Source organism: Physeter macrocephalus, chromosome 4 (genome assembly GCF_002837175.3).
Source record: "Physeter macrocephalus isolate SW-GA chromosome 4, ASM283717v5, whole genome shotgun sequence".
NCBI lineage: Eukaryota > Metazoa > Chordata > Mammalia > Artiodactyla > Physeteridae > Physeter > Physeter macrocephalus.
In genome coordinates, this window is record NC_041217.1 from 53448252 (window position 1) to 53461854 (window position 13603).

At 42.6% G+C, this 13603-nt stretch overlaps 1 protein-coding gene and 1 long non-coding RNA gene across 3 annotated transcripts in view; both read right to left on the bottom strand.

Moving 5' to 3' along the window:
- KIF26B (kinesin family member 26B) overlaps nt 1-13603 on the bottom strand; it is a 499837-nt gene that overhangs the window by 365652 nt on the left and 120582 nt on the right. The gene's annotated exons all lie outside the window — the stretch shown is intronic.
- Nucleotides 3452-13603, bottom strand: part of LOC114486156 (uncharacterized) — a 12367-nt gene continuing 2215 nt past the window's right edge. Inside the window, exons 2-3 of the long non-coding RNA XR_003679441.2 lie at nt 3752-3880; nt 3452-3655 (exon numbers count right to left, since the gene is read on the bottom strand). This is a non-coding gene — a long non-coding RNA (uncharacterized lncRNA). The remainder of the gene's footprint in view (nt 3656-3751; nt 3881-13603) is intronic.

A 13603-nucleotide genomic window follows, 5' to 3' on the forward strand; every position in this document is an offset into this window, starting at 1 on the left:
GGGTGGGAGGGAGAAGCAAGAGGGAGGGGATATGGGGATTATGTATACATATAGCTGATTCACTTTGTTATACAGCAGAAACTAACACAACATTGTAAAGCAATTATACTCCAATAAAGATGTTTTTAAAAAGTAAAAATAAAAAATAAAACGATACCAACTCCATTTTGTACCAGTAGTCAGATATACCTTCCTGAATAAAACATCCTCCTGACTCCTCATCAGTTTTGCCATCAATTCTTGAGCCTTTCTCTGGTCTTGTTTAGTACCTGGATTGATCAGGGAGGAGGCAGGGATACTGTGCTATCAGCCTCCATCACGCCCAGAGGGAATAGATCAAAACCTACCTCTCTGGCATCACAAAAGAATGAGACTGAAATCCTTCCAAAACCCCATCAGACTTATTTGTTATTAGTGCTTTTCCTTTCCCCAAAAGCCAGTGCCAATTTTGCTCCCTGCGTATGTGGCTGGTTTATACTGCTGCAACTGGAAAGTTTTAAATTTTTCTTTGGTGTAAGGTGACCTGCTCCTCTGTGAACTTCCCCAGGGACCCTCATTTGAAAGGGGTAGTCTACGGAGCTGAACAGCTTTTCAACCAAGTCATTAACTTGAGAAGCATCACATTTGCTCTGTGGTGAAGCCGGCACCTGTAGGAGTGTCTTCACAGCCTCACACTTCCTCCCCCTTCACATCTTGTCACAAAGCCGGACAGGATGTCATTTCACGGTACAAGAGCCAGGAACCACTCTGAAGCCTCAGAACTCGAAGGGGGCAGAAGGGCCCAGCCTGGCTACAGTGCCTTTATGTATATTCCATCAGCACTTGCTCTAAAAGAGAAGTTGCTTCTAGTTTTAGTTTGGGGTGGGGGGCGGTTCATGTTTCCTTCTCTGCACCTTAAATTAACATCGGAAACCACCACTACTCTATTCTTCAGGTGTGCAAGCAGTAATTACCCAGATGCAAACAAGTAACAAACCCAAATTAATTCTGCTAAGATTGACTAAATAAATGAAGGGAGTTGATATATTGAGTTCAAAGTCAGAGCTGAAAAGGATCTTCAGGGATATTTAGTCTGACAATATCTTTTCACAGATAAGGAAGTTTAGGTCTGGCAAGGTAAAGAGCTGCTAAAGGTCCCTGAACGTGTTAGAAGCAGAACTGAGAATAGAACTCAAATCTCTTGGTTTATTCTAGTTTTCTTAAACACCGTGCAGATGCCCATTCCCTATCTCTATAACCATATAGTTCTTCATGTTCTGGAAGAAATAACCACAATTCCCTGATATACTGGGAAAATCCTCAGTGTTTCTTGCTGCTTGTGTGACACATAAAAAGGGTGGGGATTAGAGCCATAAGCTCACTATTACCTCCCTTGCTGCTGAATTTATGGAGCCACCTTCCTTCAATCCTATATCCAGAGAATACAACGTCCAATTTACGGCTGAATAAAACTGGATGCTTTCATATGACTCAATTCATTTGGACATGTTTGTGTACTATCAACCATCATGTTTTAGAAATAATTCCAAAACAAGTCCTTCAAATCCTTTACCACATCACCAGCTTTCTCTCCCAACAAGAGATTATTTAGGCCCAAAAGGCTGGCACCCTTTATGGCATTACAGTAAATTTATATTAGATTTTTTCTGACTACTACTGATAATAACATGCTGACAGATATAATCCTGTTGCTATGATTACACATCAACAAACAGGGCCTTGATGGTGAAGTAGCAAATGGACTGATGTAGTATACTAAGCATAAATCTAAGAAATATGATGGAAAATGATTGCTTGAAGACGTACTGATGGAAGTCACAATCACAGATCAAACAAAATTCTTCATCTTTGGTAAAGTTAATAAAATGGTACTTTAACGACAGTGCTATTCCAGCTGATTAAAACACCCTAGAACACTTGCAGAGACCATGGGGGTGGGATAGAGCAACAAAGAAGTGGATACTAAGGACACAAAGTGAAACAACTGGGTTGATTCTACTTAGCATCTTATGGTGCTAAGGATTCCGTTTTCACACATCTTGACAACTGTTGAATACTCTGGAGGCTGCCATCTTAACACTGATTAGTAAGTAATCAGGCAGTGGAAGGCAAAAGGCTTCGTCAGGGATTTCTTTGAGATCCGATTCAGCTTAACAGCCAATAGGCTGTTAAGCTTTGAACCAGATTCATTTAACCAGTAAACATTTGAAATGATAACAGCAATATAACATTTCCTCTCTTCTGAAGAGCTCTCTGATACAGGTTTCAGAGAATAAAAGCCTACAACGTTAAGATACAGGGCAAGGACAGGACGACCTGGGACTCCAGGCCAAGTCCTAGAACACTATTGAGTTCCAACCCCCGGAACCCAACCAGGTAGTACAGCCAGAATTTGGCTGGGCAGCCACTTTATTGCACTGCCTGGCTGTCCATTTATATAAACACACAGCTGAAGAGAATCCAGGAACATCTCCAGAGGAGAAATCCCTGCTTTTGTCTGACAAAGCTGCTCTGACCCCAAAGGAATGCACAATAGGAAATGAAAGTTGGACAGAAAATCAATTCCAGCAGGAAACAGGAAGATCCCTGCTCAAGCTCAGTTCTAAGATATATCACTGTAATAACCCAGAGCACTGTGGCCAGAAGCCCCGGCCTCACCTCCTGCACAGTTCAGGAGCGGGGAGGAAGGAGGGCCCAGAGAAACCAGGGGAGGGGGCTCACAGTATAGCCATCACAGTTCACTGTCATTTCAACGAGATTTTAATTCATCTGTGCCTCTACCAATGCAAGGATGATGGTCGTGTTTTAGGAGGCACTTGAACTAAAGACATGAAAAACCTCCTTTAAAAGTAGAGGGAGAAGAAGTCATGAATGAGCTATGTCTGAAATCTTAACAAAATGAATTTTCACTGAGCAAATCCATGTATCGTAACGCCTCACAAGAAGAAACTGGTATCTTCCGAGGCTCTACTCGACACACAGTTAACTGAGTTCCTGTTGCATCAAGCACTGGCAGAGTGCCAGAAGCAGAAGAATGAAGAAGATACACTCCCTCCTCAAGCCACACCAGAATTTCAGCTGGGCAGCAGGACACAGTGTTTTCCCCAAAACTACTAGAAATCTCCAGAAGGCTTCACAGAAGTAGATTTTGCAATGTCTGATATCCTCAGTTTCCTTGACAGGGAAACGGGAACCCAGTTTCAGAGGCAAAGCAGGTCCTCTATCAGGAGCCCAGTCCCCTATCTCAGGCTCTCTCCTCCCACGCTGCTTACTTTCTGACTCACTTTGCCAGTCTGTTAAAGTGGGTCAAGTGCAGACCGTTGTCCCAAGAGTTACTAGAGAACAAAGAGCATGAGAGAGGATTTTGCAAAGTTTAAAAAGTCACTATGACTTATTTAATAAAGGACAACAATGACCTGGTAAGTAGCTCGAAATGGTGGCTAATGCCGAAATTATTTACACTAAATTGGATTTTCTTTTCCAGTAGGTAGAGTGGGATGGTGGAAAGAATTCTGGATGTAGACCCAGAAGCTATAATCTCCAGATCCAGCTGTAACCCATATTAGCTGGGCAGTCTTGGGCATACCACTTAACGTCTCTGTGCCTCAGTTTCCTCATATGAAGTGGAGAACACCTGCTCAACTCCTCGGGACTGCTGTCAGGATTGAAAGAGATTATTTATGTGAAAAGTGTTTTGAAAATTCAAATATTAACTTTTATTACTTTCATGATTGTATTATGTTTTTCTTACATTAAACATAAAATAAATTTGCCTTTCCTATGAAAACACCGTCTGATGATGGGAAGCCAACCGGGTAAGGAAAAGTCAACATGGGATCAGAACTTGTCCTCTCATAACACATCAAGCAGATGATCCACACTAGAAAAAAATAAATCCAGAATTGAACATAAATGCAAAGTGAAAGGCATTCATTCGATCAGACCTGTTGGAAAAAGGATTTTATTTACCACGCTAGACTCTGGGTAGTAGAGGCTGGCACCGATGCAACAGTAGTAAGGAAAAGAAAAAAATAATGCAACTATTCAAACCCAGCTCTGAGAGTGCGGGTTAAGCTAAAAGCCAGGCAGGAGGCAGGGAGCTGGGTTAGGAACACAAACAGGTTTGGTAATCAATCCAAAATCACAGTTGTGAAAAACCACATAAAATGCCATCTGGCCTCCTGGATCATGTGGAACATTAGGCAAAGGCAGCCTTCCAATACACATGTTCTCGTTTCTCTGAGACCAGCTCTTCTCATTACCCAATCAACTGTGAAAGAATCACCCAGATCCTGGTCCAGAGTTGCTGCCCTCGCCAGAGCTGAATACTAGCAAAGCAGCTCCTGTATCACAAGAAGGCTGTCCATCCGATGCTTTCTGCACTCTGAAAACCAGTTGGTGACGTACAGTCTCCTCTGCTTTCCCAAGACTGTGCCATAACCAGTTCCATTTTCCTCTTGTCTTAAACATGTTTACAAGTATAGCTGACAATATTCTGGAAAATTAACTTTTGTGTGTGGTAAAATATAATTAACATGAACTTTACGAATTTAACCATTTTTAGGTATACAAATCAATGGCATTGATTGTACATCCATATTGTTTTGCAACCATCAACACTATACATCTTCAGAACATTTTCATCATCCCAAATTGAACCTCTGCACCCATTAAACAATAACTCCCCATTGCCCTCTTCCTGGCCCCTGGCAACCTCTATTCTACTTTCTCTCTCTATGAATTTGCCTATCATATAAGTGGAACCATATAATATTTGTCCTTTTGTGTCTGACATTTCATTTAGCATAATGTCTTCAAGGTTCATGCTATATGCTGTAGCATGTATCAAATTTTCATGATTTTTAACACTGAATAATATTCCATTGTAGGTATTTGTTTATCCATTCAGCCAGCAAAGCACTCTGGAAACGACTTTTTGTATAATATAAGCTCACTTGTGGTGAATGAAGGTCAAATCTGCCGATCAGTTGGAACATTAGGCATCAATGTTCCAGGTTCACAAGCACACGGGAGATTAGCCATCTTGGTGTCCCACCTCCCAGCCACTAGGCTGTGAGATTGGGAGGGGCAGGAACCATGTCCTCATCTGACACTGTTCCCATTCCCGTCAGCCAGCACGATGCCTAGAACAGGACAGGCCCTTGACAAATACTTCACAAAGGAACAAGCAAACCTGGAGAACACCTTTTTCTGAAGGCTGAGCCTACCCTTTTACTCTAAGTCAAATTATTTTTTTTAGAAAAAGACATACTGTTCAGAAGGATATTTCTGCTAAGGAAGGCTTCCGTTTTTAAAAAACCTGTGACTCTACTTTTCTGAAGGCAGAATTTATTTGCTCCATCAAGCTAAGAGGCAGTGAGCAGCTGTGGCAAGGATACCGCCCATGGAGTCAGAAGACTAGGATTAAAATCCCACTCTGCCGCTGACTGTGTGACCTTGGTTAAGTCATCGGACCTCTCTGAGCTTCAGTTTCATCATCTGGAAATGGAAATAATAATAACTGTCCCCCCCGCCAAACTGAATATTAATGTAAGGTGGTTCATACAATTCAGTGTGCATAGGTCAGTTCTACTTGCTTGGGCGTACAAACACTCTTAAGTGTGCTAAGAAGTCAAAACATAAATGAAGTGACTAAAGAACACTTACAAGGTACATGCAGAATAAGTACAAAATTACACGGTACCGAGGCGAGGCCGTAAAAAGAATGTTGGAAGAGCTGAGTTTTGACTGGGCCCTTGAGGAAAGCGATAGGGGTGAATTTCCAGGAGAAGAGGGGATGGAATTCTGGGCAAGTGACATAGAGATAGCAAAGGTGGGGAAGTGAAAACCAGTAGCTGGACAGGGAAACATAAGGTGGACTTTGCTAACCAAGGGCTCTGTTCCTGACCTCACATTATAGGCATCCCATCAAGACTTGCGCCAGCAGAGGCTCACGAGTCTAGAGGCTACGGGAAGGTCCTTCAATCAGAAGTCCACAGGGCTAACCCTGGTGCACATCGGACAGATCCAGACGCACTTCCTGACTGCATCGCCTTTTGGGCCCTTATCATCCCCACTTGGATTATTACCCACACCTCTGACTGTTCTGCTTGCCTCTGGGATTAAACGGCACTAGCCTGTAATATGGAGACTCAGGATGTCAACTACAAAGATGGTTCTTCAGCACAGAACTTCAGTCAGCAGCATGGACACTCCTCACTTTCTCCTAAAGGGGGGACACCATGTACAACACCTACCCTCCTTGTTCTCTGAGCTTAGGGTAAATTTTTCAGTCCATAAAGAAAAAAAAATGACAACACATCAAAACTTCTAGGACCCTAAAGCTTCCTTCCCCAAAGCCACAGGTCTTAACAGCAAATTGAGCCCAATTCAATTTATTCATTCAACTCAAGGGCTATAGACTGGCAAACAACCAAACCTGAAGATTTATTGGATGCCTTATGATCAACATTAGGCTAGATACTAGGGGTACAAAGATGAGTAATGGAAAGGCAGAGAAGTCTCCACAAGTTCAAGTCTGAACCAGAGCTGTCTTAGGCAAACGTAAATTCCCAAAACATCTTCACACTCATTCAGGTCTCCTTATATCCCAAAGCCATCAAGTCAAAGCAAATCCACCCATTCCAGTCTCTGAATAAAGTCCAAAAAAAAGTCTCTCAGGCAAATCCATATACTCAAAACTAGACAGAAAATTTTTTCTAAACATATTTAATGGACATCTCTCTTTCAATTACTTCAAGTCCCTGAAAATAATGTTTCCAAAAAGGACTTAAGAAAATACTAAATAGCATCATCATCTCTAATGTCCAAATTGCCTCCGGAAAGTTCACTCTCATTACCTCCTTTATGGCCTGTCACTCATCCAAATGTGTCGACATCTTTTCATGTGCTTTTCAACATGGATTGAAAATACCACTTAATGTGAAGTCAGATGAGACCTGGAGGAGTGGGGATTATGATTTCATTTTATTATTTCAGGAGATGTTGGTCTGTCTCCATGGTTCAAGTTCTCTGACTCTTCCTTAAGTTTGACCATAGCCACTTACCTTGTTACTCTAGGCCTGTGTCTATATCACACAAATGACCAGTTGGTTCAAGCAGCTGACTGGTTCGGTTTTGTTAAGAATCAATTAGGAAGCTAACTAAATTGACCATTTGTTGAAGTGTCTAATTAATTCAGTTAAAATGTTAAACCAATGGTGTGTATAAACATCTCCCTGGAATATATGGAGTTGTATCTAATGTCTGAAAAGGAATAATTTCCCTGCATTCCCAATAAAGATTTTTAATACATCTATGCTTCATTATTTATGTCTCAATGGGTGTGACATTCTACTTTGGGCTCTCTCTGCCATCTTTCCCCACGAGTTGAAGGAGACCAGGATATATTTAAGAAAACATCAGAGCAGTCAAAAACTGGAATATCCACAGAACTCAAACCTGGCTTTCTTAAGAACATTTCCTTTAAGAACTAGTTTCAACCCTTTTCCTCATCTCCTCTCTCTATTCCCAACATAAATAGACCTGAAAGAGAAATCATTAGATGATCTAGATGAAAAAGCAAATCATTTAGATGAAAAAGCAAATGCCTGCTATGTACCTGGTTCAGTTTTATGCTGTTCAAGGGTAGCCTTGTTAACTCCGACTCCTTAAGAAGACAAGTCAGCTCATGATATATGAAGCAATTCAGAAAAAGGAAAATTTGAGAGGGGAGTAACCCTACTCTTTCAAGTATGTAAGAGGTAGACCATGCGGATTAATTGTTGGAAGGATCCTCGTGTATAGTTAGACTCTGATCCTTCGGTTCTTTCCTTGAGAACAGAGTAAGGGGCGACGGGAGTTTGTTACAGATCCTCTCTCTTTATGACTGAGAGTGAAACGAGAGCCTGGAGATTGTGGGAGGTTTCCAACACAGCTGTACCGCCTTACATTTCTACGGCTTCTTTCTCTGAGAAAGCTCTAAATGTTCTGTGAACCTTGTCATAGACTTCCTGTCCACAGCCCCTCAGGATACAAAACAGGGCCACCATTATGGTCTATATTCCTTAAAGGAAGAACCTAAAACAGTCTAACTGCCTTCTTTCTCAAGGGGACTCTGCCTGTGGGATATCAGAGTTTTAACTTGCAAATTCAAAGACTATCACTCATAGTGATGCTTCTTCCGAGAAGACAGATCCGAATGATTAAATTCAATTTTAAGCATGTTCCTAAGCAGAAAAATAAAAAGAAAGAAATCTTCCTTATTCATTGCCACGCTTTTACCCCAAGAATCTTTTCACTGCTAAGAGCCATCCATCTGCTGTGAAGCTAAGTTCTGTCTGGAAAGCCCCCGAAGCCGCTCAGGCTTGGAAGAATCAGTAAAAATCACCCAGGAGACGTGTGCACACAGTTCATTTGCAGCCAGAGCAAAGACCCCAGTGCCACAACGCTCCGCTTCTGCCATCACCTCCCACTCCAGCTCCCCACACTCAGGAAGCATGACCCAGACCATCAGGACCTCGCCAAGCAAAAACAAGAACGAAATGAAAGGGACAGCACAAGCAGAAGGCAGAGAAAACAAGGTTTTGCTTAGCCCTGAGGACAGGATTCAGAAAGATTAAAAACACACACACAGGGCTTCCCTGGTGGTGCAGTGGTTGAGAATCTGCCTGCCAATGCAGGGGACACAGGTTTGAGCCCTGGACTGGGAAGATCCCACATGCCGCGGAGCAGCTAGGCCCGTGAGCCACAACTACTGAGCCTGCGCGTCTGGAGCCTGTGCTCCACAACAAGAGAGGCCGCGATAGTGAGAGGCCCGCGCACCGTGATGAAGAGTGGCCCCCGCTCACCACAACTGGAGAAAGCCCTCGCACAGAAACGAAGACCCAACACAGCAAAAATAATAAATAAATTAATAAACTCCTACCCCCAACATCTTGTAAAACACACACACACACACGTAAGGTCTGAGTTGAAAACCTCTCTAAATTACATTTCTTGGATTTCATTATATTATCTTTGTGGCACAGTTATTAAACATTAAAGATAATAACTCCATTCTCTAAGTAATCCGATATTGAACATGACAGATAAGCAGAAATCATGGGCTTTAAAGAAAACTCCAAATGTTGAAATTCAGGAGCGGGGACAAGACAGGAGTGGCACTCAGGCCACCTGGTGAATGAACTGTTGGCCAGAGAGGGGCCATCAGTGTCTCATCAGGCAGAAGCTAGCTGGTTAACACACTGCTTCTGTGACCCACCGAGGACTGAATGGAGCTGGAAAGGGGAATCTGCTTGCAAGACACACTTGGTTCACTGCATGGACAAAGGTCTGTCAGCTACTCCCAGAGCACAGCAAAGCTGGTGAAGCGGGGCTTAGAGACACGCCCACACAAGCAACATCCACTTCGCCCTGAAAACCACATGCCCTAAGGTAGCAAAAGGTTCTGACACATTGCAAAGTTTAAAAAATGACCCTCAATAAAAGGGTTAAAAAAAAAGGCAGGCGGATCAGCCTCTTCAACCTGTTTGAGGACTTATGCAGCCACAGTAAGGCACCCAGCCCCTCTGCCAGCAGGCAGCGAGGGTGACAGCCCCCTTCCCCCACCCTTCCATGTCCCCTCACTTCCAGTACCCCCAGGCTGAGAAGTCACTGTGGAGCCCTGGGTTCAGGATGACTCTAAAAGTGCACATTAAAGATGTATTCGAGGGACTTCCCTGTTGGTCCAGTGGTTAAGACTCCCTGTGCAGGGGGCCTGGGTTGGATCCCTGGTCAGGGAACTAGATCCCGCATGCCACAACTAAAGAATCCGCACTAACTAAAGATCCCGCAACTAAGACCCAGTGCAGCCAAATAGGTAAATAAATATTTTTAAAAAAAAGATGTATTTGAACAAACACTACTGACAAGATGATTGTAACTAGTGAGGATTCGGTTTAGTCCTTGTGCTTTCTTCCCAAGGGCATGCTGGGTATGGCGTTTGAATGGTGGAGAAGGGAGTAGGTTTTGTATCCAGTCTTGCATTCCTCTAATCTATTCTCTATGCAGCCCAGGAAGAGTTTTTTTTTTTAAGTGAACTGGGTCCTATCTCTCCCCTGTTTAAAACCCTTCAACAGCTTCTCCTATCTCTTGGGAAAGAGCCTTTAGGGCCTTCGAGCTTGGGAGACTGGGCTCTCCACACCCTCCCGCCCTCGCCCCAGGGCTCCAGCCCTTCTGTCCTCCTCCCCTTCCCCAGCCCCCCTCCGCTCTCCACATCGCCTTCTCTGTCTGTAAATGCTCCCAGGTCAGCCATCTCCAACTGACCCCTTCAGGCTCACCTTAAACGTCATGTCTCCAACAGGTCAGTTGTTATCTGGTCTCTTCAATCCTACATGTCTTTGTAACTAATCACACTTGTAATTTCTACTCAAATATCTTCACCACTACAGGACAAATTATGTTTCACTTGCTCACTGCTGTATTCCTAGTATAGAGTCTGGCTTATACTAGGTGCTCAAGAGGACCATAGGGGCCCAACAAATAATCTGTCAATTGACTAGGAGGACTTGGGCACTGACGGGCAACACAAGGCCTGAGGACTTGTAACAGTGGAGTAGAGCCATCGGGAGAGGAAGAAGAATGACAAAAGCGATGTGGAACGGAACCAAAGAAAAACGTTTTCTTCTTTGAAAGATTTTCCCGATTTGGCTAAATCTAATATTCTTCAGATTTAATTCAATTCAACCATTTTTTTTTGAACACTTACTTTCTGCCAAGTGTGGTAGGTTGCTTGCAAAAATAATTGAAGACATTTTTGTCTTCAATTATTCTCTTCCCTGTATCCCTGACCCACTATAGTGAGACTTTGCAGCTCTTCCCACCACTGCCATTAAAATGTGAAATCTATTTCCCCTCCCCTTAAATCTATACTGGACTTGTGGTTTCTTTAGCCAATAAAATACAGCAGAAGTGGCACCATACCAGTTCAGGCCTCTAGAAACCATGCACACTTCGTCTCACTCTCTTGGAACCCTGCCCAGTTGCCTCTTGAACGAGCCCAGGTTGGCCTTTTGGAAGATATAAGATCACAAGCCCCCAGCTGACCTGGAAGCTGAACACAGACACAGAAGGGAGCTCAGCTAAAAGCAGAGCTACCCAGCTGAGCCCAGAATCACGATGAAATAAATGACTGTCATTTTAAGTCACTAAGTTTTGGAGCAGTTTGTTGTGCAGCAATAGATAACTGATACACCAAGGAGCACTGGGGATGCAGAAATGAATGACATATGGAAGAGCCCACCACCTCGGTGAGACAGACATTATTTCCATTCACTCATTCACTCATTCGATACAGGTTTTATTGAGCACCTAAATGAATGCCAGGCTCTGTATTCAAGCTGGAGATATAAAGGTGACAAGACACAGTAAAAGAGAATAGAGACAATATAAAGACAATGCCAAAACAGAGTGTGTTAAGTACTAAGACGGGGTAAGGAAACCTAACAGAGTTGGAAGTAGGATTGTGGGTAGAGGGGGGCAGTTTGGGGAGGTTTTCTAGAGGAAATGATGTCTAAGCAGAGCCCTAAGGAATGAGCAAATTTAGCCAGGAAAAACAGAAGATTCTTCTAGGCAGAGGGTTGATACTTATATTTCCAATCTGTACTACTTATTGTTAAAAGGAGAATAACATGTATTGTGTTATTTCCATTACATCTCCTGATGCTTTTCCTCTCTTTATTGGTCTTTTGAATGAACTGAGAAAACTCAGGGATTAAACTCCCAACTCTCCTGCAGAATAACTGGCAATTTAGAACCTGTTACTCCATAAAAAGAGTTTTAATTGAACACCCTCCCACCCTCCAAAAAGAAGGAAAATTTTTCAGCTAGATGGGAAAGGAAAACATAGAAACTCTAAATATTCAAGGAGGAAAAAAAAAACTTCGAGACTGCAAAAACTCATTTGAGCCACAAAGCCACAGTTTAAGTTAGCAATTTTCACCCTTGATGTTGCATACCACTCCTGATTACACCAATTAATTAAAGTGAGTGCATCGGGTTCCTTCTAATTTTCTGCTATCAGGCATCCAGCAGCTACTAATAAATGTTTATTAGATGATTTTTTCAAGCCCATACACTTGCTGAGTAGAAAATCACAATAATAATAATTGAATGGGGTGATAGAAGGGTTCTACGATGTCTGGATTCCTATAAATTGTTAGTAATTTTTTCAATGATCGCCTTCTATTCAAGGTGCAGAGGATGCTTTCAAATCCCACCCTATAACCATATCTATGATTAAACCAAAATTCAATTTCATTGCATTTTATGAAGAAGGTTGTCTGACTTGGTCAATCATTTACAGAGAGGATTCCAAAATTACTGTCGCTTCAGAGGGAAACATTTTATTTCTGAGCAACTTTTAGCCACCAATTCCAACAGCTTTCTTTTCTATGTAAGTCATATATAAAAAAGTAGCACAAATCTCAGACATGATCAAATACGATGGAGCCCATTACAGTAGCTGCCTGTGTCTTATACACGGCAGGTATAAAAAAATAGTTGTCCTATCTAGACTGACTTTCCTCTTATTGATAAAACCCTCTTCCTTGAAGTAGCAACAGTGAACTAAAAACACGGTATTCAACTGTCATGCATGTTACAGGTCTTTGGGCAAGAAATAAAGACCCTTGGGTTACTCTTATTGCTGTTAATTACACAGAGGCTATAAGTGTTAACTCACAGATCTAGTTCTATGTGTTGTATAGCTCCTCCTGCTCAAAACACAAGGAAACTAGACATAAATTAGAATCAACTCATTCAGACTTAACTGACTGAGAACCCTGTCATCCATCTTGTGATGCTGTCTCTCTAGGAATCCTCCTGGCCAACTGGTCCACCACTGTCAGGCAAGACTTCATCTTCGATGGACCCAATCCTCATTTTTATGGTACACATTCTTATGTCCTTTCACCACATGAGTGCCACCTGTTCCGGGGAAATTTGCTCAGTACTGTTTCATGTCAGCTATAATTTCTCATTGAGATTATGTTCTGGAGGCATTTAGAACAGATTATTAAATTGGATGCTGTATTATCCTCAATCCATTTATGCTGTCCATTTTTCTGTCTTACGTTGGTTGCTAAGGAGATTAGTGCAAAATGAGGTCCCTGTCCTAAGGGGTTAATAATTTTACATTGCTCACTCTCCACAGAAGTCATAATCTGCTGTGTGTAAAATCACATTTAGTTGCTGTGAAAATGATTACGATGCTTGGAATGGAACATTATAGCTTCAGGTGGGAGATAAGTAGTAAGAGCATATGGGCTCCTAGAAAATACAAAAGTTCTTCCCAGGAATAATGCTCAGCACTAAAAAAGAGTGGGAGGAAGGGATGGTGCAGTGAAAGAAAATAATTTGGGACACAGAAATTGACTTTGTCGGTGGATTTTCTGTTTCCTTCTCTTATCATTCTTTTTATCTTTTTATTTTTACTTATTTATTTTTTTGCGGTATACGGGCCTCCCCCTGCCGCGGCCTCTCCCGTTGCGGAGCACAGGCTCCGGACGCGCAGGCCCAGCGGCCACGGCCCACGGGCCCAGCCGCTCCGCGGCATGTGGGATCC